Consider the following 5,465-nt stretch of genomic DNA (forward strand, 5'->3'; position numbering starts at 1 on the left):
TGAATCAGAGACCTTGACTAAAGCCCAAAACCATAAAGTTCATAATAGACAAACTGAGAACAAGCTTAGACAGCCTAGCCAATGGCATAAAGAGACTGCCAAACATAGCCAGAAATGCACAATCTGGATAGTATAAAATTGATGAATGGGACCTTCTAAAGATTAAATCCCTGTGCTCATAAAAAAGATTTTCAACAGAGTAAAAAGAAAACTTACTGAGTGGGGTGAGGGGGGAAACATTTGACAATACCGTTTCAGACAAGGGTCTCATATCAAAAGTTTACAGACTCCTACAGGGTCTCCACAAGAAAAAGATTGATAGCCCAATTACAAATTAGGCAAAAGACATAGAAAGACTTTCCACAGAGGAAGATATTAAAATGGCCAACAAACACATGAAGAAATGCTAAAAATCACTGGCAATAAGAGAGGTGCAAATCAAAATCACAATGAGATACCATCTCACTCCAGTAGCAGTGGCAAAGTTTAACAGGACAGCAAGTAATAAATGTTGAAGAGGATGTGGTGAGATAGGAAGTCTTACACATTGCTGATGGGATTGTAAAACAGTACAACCACCCTGGAAGGCAATTTTGCTTTTCCACAAAAAGCTGAACATAGAAATTCCATATGACTCAGCTATTCCACTGCTTGGAATATACCCCAAGAAAATGAGAACTGAGGTACAAATGAAGGCTTGTACACCAGTGTTCACTGCAGCATTATTCACCATTGCAAGAACATGGAAACAAATGTCCAACCACAATTGAATGGTATATTCACATAGCATGCAGGAGCAATGATTTTGTAAATTACTACCTAACTTGAGAAGGACTGGAGAGCATTATGTTAAGTGAACTAAATCAGTCCCATAAGGACAAATAATGTATAAGACAATTATTGTAGAACATGTATGGAGATCCAAAGGGGGGGCAGAGAAGTTAGGATGGATGGGGATGGGGGGGGTGGTTAATCATAGGTTCATACAATTTGATGGGTGCAGTGAGGAGTCGGTAAAGGAAATGGGAAAGATCTGGTGTAAAAAACAATGCATACAAACCTTGTGAGTAAGACAGTATAAAATAAAAAATTTATTTAAAAAATTATTTTAAAAAACATACAATGTATCTACAACCAGGAGACGATAAAATAGATGAATGAGACCTTCTAAGAATCTAATCCCAAAACTTCTCCAACAGGGTAAAACGGGAAGCCACAACCTGGGAAAAAGTATTTGGTAATGACATGTCAGATAAGGGACTTATATCTAGAATTTATAAAATACTTGAGCACCACAACAAGATAAAGGTAAATAATCTAACAGAAAAAATGGGCACAGGATATGAACAGACACTTCACCAAAGAAGACATTCAGATGGCCATCAAGCACATGAAGAAATGTTCAAAATCCCTAGCTCTAAGAGAGATGCAAATCAAAACAACTATGAGATATCATCTCACACTAGTAAGAATAGCAAAATTTAACAGAACAGCAAGCAACAAATGCTGGTGAGGTTGTGGAGAAACTGGAACCCTTATTCACTGTTGGTGGAAGTGTAAGCCTATTCTTTTTTAATGTTTTTGAATTTTGTTCTGCGTTTTTTTCTTTCTCTGTCAACATTCTTTATTAGGATTCTTATCAGAGTAATGAGTAGGGATAGCCAGTCACCATCTAGTTCTTTCTGTCTCTAAATAGTAGAGAATCATCTAGCTCTTTTAGTCTCTAAATAATAGAGGCTCTTGTCCACATGAAAAATTTGGTTCAAGTCATACTTCATTTTTATAGTACCTGCAATCAACTAATGGATTGCATTGAACAAATCTAGTACAAAGAACCTTTAAAAATGCTGAAGAGCAAGGATGCCCCTAAAGTGTGCTTGACCATAGCATTTTTAATCACCTCATGCATGTTGGATCATGCATCAGTAAAGAAAATGGAAGAATTCATGTCTTTGAATTATGGTGTTACTAAAAAATGCTGGATATACCATGGACTGCCGAAAGAACAAACAAATCTGTCTAGGAATAAAATACAGCCAGAATACTCCATAAAAGCAAAGCTAGTCCGAGGAGCCGCGGGCGGAACGGGGCGGCGCTGAGCTCAACACTGAGCGCGCGGGCAATGTGGGCGTCGGCGGCGGCGGCAGTGAGGCCAGGCGTCCCTGCTCCTCCTGCGCTCCCCGCTTGCCCTCCCGCCTCCCCTCGCCGGGACCCCGCGGCCCAGGCCGGCACGATGACCGACACTCGGCGGCGGATGAAGGTGTACACTCTCAACGACGACCGCCAGTGGGACAACCGGGGCACCGACCATGTGTCTTCGGGCTACGTGGAGCGGCTCAAGGGCATGTCCCTGCTGGTCCGGGCGGAGAGTAGCGGTTCTCTGCTTTTAGAGTCCAAAATCAACCCTAACACTGCATACCAGAAACAACAGGATACCTTGATTGTGTGGTCTGAAGCAGAAAACTATGACTTGGCTCTCAGCTTTCAAGAAAAAGCTGGATGTGATGAAATTTGGGAAAAAATATGTCAGGTTCAAGGAAAGGACCCTTCAGTGGATATCACTCAGGACCTTGTGGATGAATCTGAAGAGGAGCGTTTTGATGATATGTCATCACCAGGTTTAGAATTGCCATCTTGTGAATTAGGTCGCCTCGAGGAAATTGCAGAACTGGTGGCATCATCTTTACCTTCTCCCCTTCGTCGTGAATAACTTGCACTAGCACTGGAAAATGAGGGTAATATTAAAAAGCTCTGATGTGTGTGAAGACTTGGAAAATACGGAAAGACTACACCACTTTTATGAAATTATCAAAGGCATCTTCCTCTTGAATCGAACTGCTCTTTTTGAAGTTATATTCTCTGAGGAATGTATAATGGATGTCATTGGATGCTTAGAGTATGATCCTGCTTTATCACAACCACGAAAACACAGGGAATTTCTAACAAAAACAGCCAAGTTTAAAGAAGTGATTCCCATCTCAGATCCTGAGCTAAAACAAAAAATTCACCAGACATACAGAGTTCAGTATATACAAGATATGGTTCTACCTACCCCTTCAGTCTTTGAGGAAAATATGCTATCAACACTTCATTCCTTCATCTTTTTAATAAAGTAGAAATTGTTGGGGTGTTACAAGAAGATGAAAAATTTCTCACAGATTTGTTTGCACAACTAACAGATGAAGCAACAGATGAGGAAAAAAAGACAGGAATTGGTTAACTTTTTAAAAGAATTTTGTGCGTTTTCCCAAACGCTACAGCCTCAAAACAGAGATGCTTTTTTCAAGACCTTGTCAAACATGGGAATTTTACCAGCATTAGAAGTCATTCTCAGCATGGATGATGCACAGGTGTGAAGTGCTGCTACTGATATATTCTCATACTTGGTTGAATATAATCCATCCATGGTATGAGAGTTTGTCATGCAGGAGGCACAAAAGAATGATGATGTAAGTAAGTTAACAGAGCAAAAAATAACCAACAAGGACATTCCGCTCATCAACCTCATTATAGAACATATGATCTGTGATACAGATCCTGAACTTGGAGGAGCAGTCCAACTGATGGGCCTGCTTCGAACTTTAGTTGACCCAGAGAACATGCTAACCACTGCCAATAAAACAGAAAAGTTTCTGGGTTTCTTCTACAAGCACTGTATGCACGTACTCACCACTCCCTTACTGGCCAATACAACAGAAGAGAAACCCAGTAAAGATGATTTTCAAACTGCCCAGTTGCTGGCGCTTGTCTTAGAATTACTAACATTTTGTGTGGAGCACCATACCTACCACATAAAGAACTACACTATTAACAAGGATATCCTCCAGAGAGTGCTAGTACTCATGGCTTCAAAACATGCTTTCTTGGCATTATGTGCCCTTCATTCTAAGAGAAAGATTACTGGATTAAAAGATGAGTTTTACAACCACTACATAATGAAAAGATTTTTGTTTGAACCAGTGGTTAAAGCATTCCTCAACAATGGATCTCAGTACAATCTGATGAACCCTGCCACAATAGAGATGTTTGAATTTATTAGAGTGGAAGATATAAAATCGTTAACTGCTCATGTAATTGAAAATTACTGGAAAGCACTGGAAGATGTAGATTATGTACAGACATTTAAAGGACTGAAACTAATATTTGAACAACAACGAGAAAGACAAGATAACCCTAAATTTGACAGTATGCGTTCCATCTTGAGGAATCACAGATATGGAAGAGATGCCTGAACGCTAGAAGATGAAGAGGAGATGTGGTTTAACACAGATGAAGATGATATTGAAGATGGAGAAGCTGTAGTGTCTCCATCTGACAAAGCTAAAAATGATGATGACATTATGGATCCAATAAGCAAATTCATGGAAAGGAAGAAATTAAAAGAAATTGAAGAAAAAGAGGTGCTTCTGAAAATGAATCTTTCTGGTCGGCAGAGCCCAAGTTTCAAGCTTTCCCTCTCTAGTGGGACGAAGACGAATCTCACCAGCCAGTCATCTGCACCAAACCTACCTGGATCTTCAGGCTCCCCTGGATCTGTCCCTAAAAATACATCCCAGACGGCAGTTACCAAGGGAGGCCTTGTGGGTCTGGTAGATTATCCTGACGACGATGAAGATGATGATGAGGATGAAGACAAGGAAGACACGCTGCCATTGTCAAAGAAAGCCAAGTTTGATTCCTAATAATCGATGGCTGCGTTCAGTATCTGTTGACAAACAGGTTCTCCACCCCTCTGCCCTACAGAATCCACAACCCAGAAGCAGTCTCTTATGAATGACTGTCGCCGTCAGCCATGTACACTTGACTTCTGCTCAACAAGTGCCAATTCCGTGGAGCAGGAGGAGGGGGTCATGTCCATTAGGGGAAAAGTTTAAGCCTCTGAGCTCTCCAGCTTGGACCACACATTGACCTTTTCTCAGGGAAGGAAATGGAAACAAAAAGCCAAAAGGGCAGGGGTTCTGTAAGTGGAACTCTGGATGGACGGGTCAGTCGCTACAATCCCAACATGCTCTCTTGGACCATGTTTGAGACTCAGAAGAACGGGTTCTTCTGCCACAATTCTTCACCAGTTAAGAATGCCAGCAGTTTCTTTGTATAAAGAGACCTGCCTTTAAAATCATTCATTCTGAACATTTTAGTCAAGCTACAGCTGGTTTGGAAAATGTCTGTGGGGAGGGGCGAATATAAAGTTTCCTCTTTTTTATCTGTTCCCTTTGCCCTTCAAACTGCAGATTTTTTTTTCCCTTAAGTGGGGATTTGTCCTTACTTGATTAAAGATTGAGTGGAATTCTAGATGTGGTCATTTGTGTCATAAATTGTTTTGTTTTTGATACTTCCCCCCCTTCCCTGAGTGTATGCTTAGTTGCATATATATATTTGGGACCATTAAACCTTTTTTTGATGCTGTTATGTGCCGTCGAGTCGTTTGCGACTCATAGCGACCCTATGTACAACAGCCCTAAACC

The 5,465-nt window shown here is 40.8% G+C and overlaps 1 pseudogene; it reads left to right on the forward strand.

Annotated features, from left to right (window-relative positions):
- Positions 1–2,233: 2,233 nt before the first annotated feature.
- On the forward strand, positions 2,234–4,682 carry LOC102843121 (annotated as a pseudogene).
- The last annotated feature ends 783 nt before the right edge of the window (positions 4,683–5,465 follow it).

Source organism: Elephantulus edwardii, unplaced genomic scaffold, assembly GCF_000299155.1.
Source record: "Elephantulus edwardii isolate Elephantulus edwardi_28Jun2011 unplaced genomic scaffold, EleEdw1.0 scaffold00065, whole genome shotgun sequence".
NCBI lineage: Eukaryota > Metazoa > Chordata > Mammalia > Macroscelidea > Macroscelididae > Elephantulus > Elephantulus edwardii.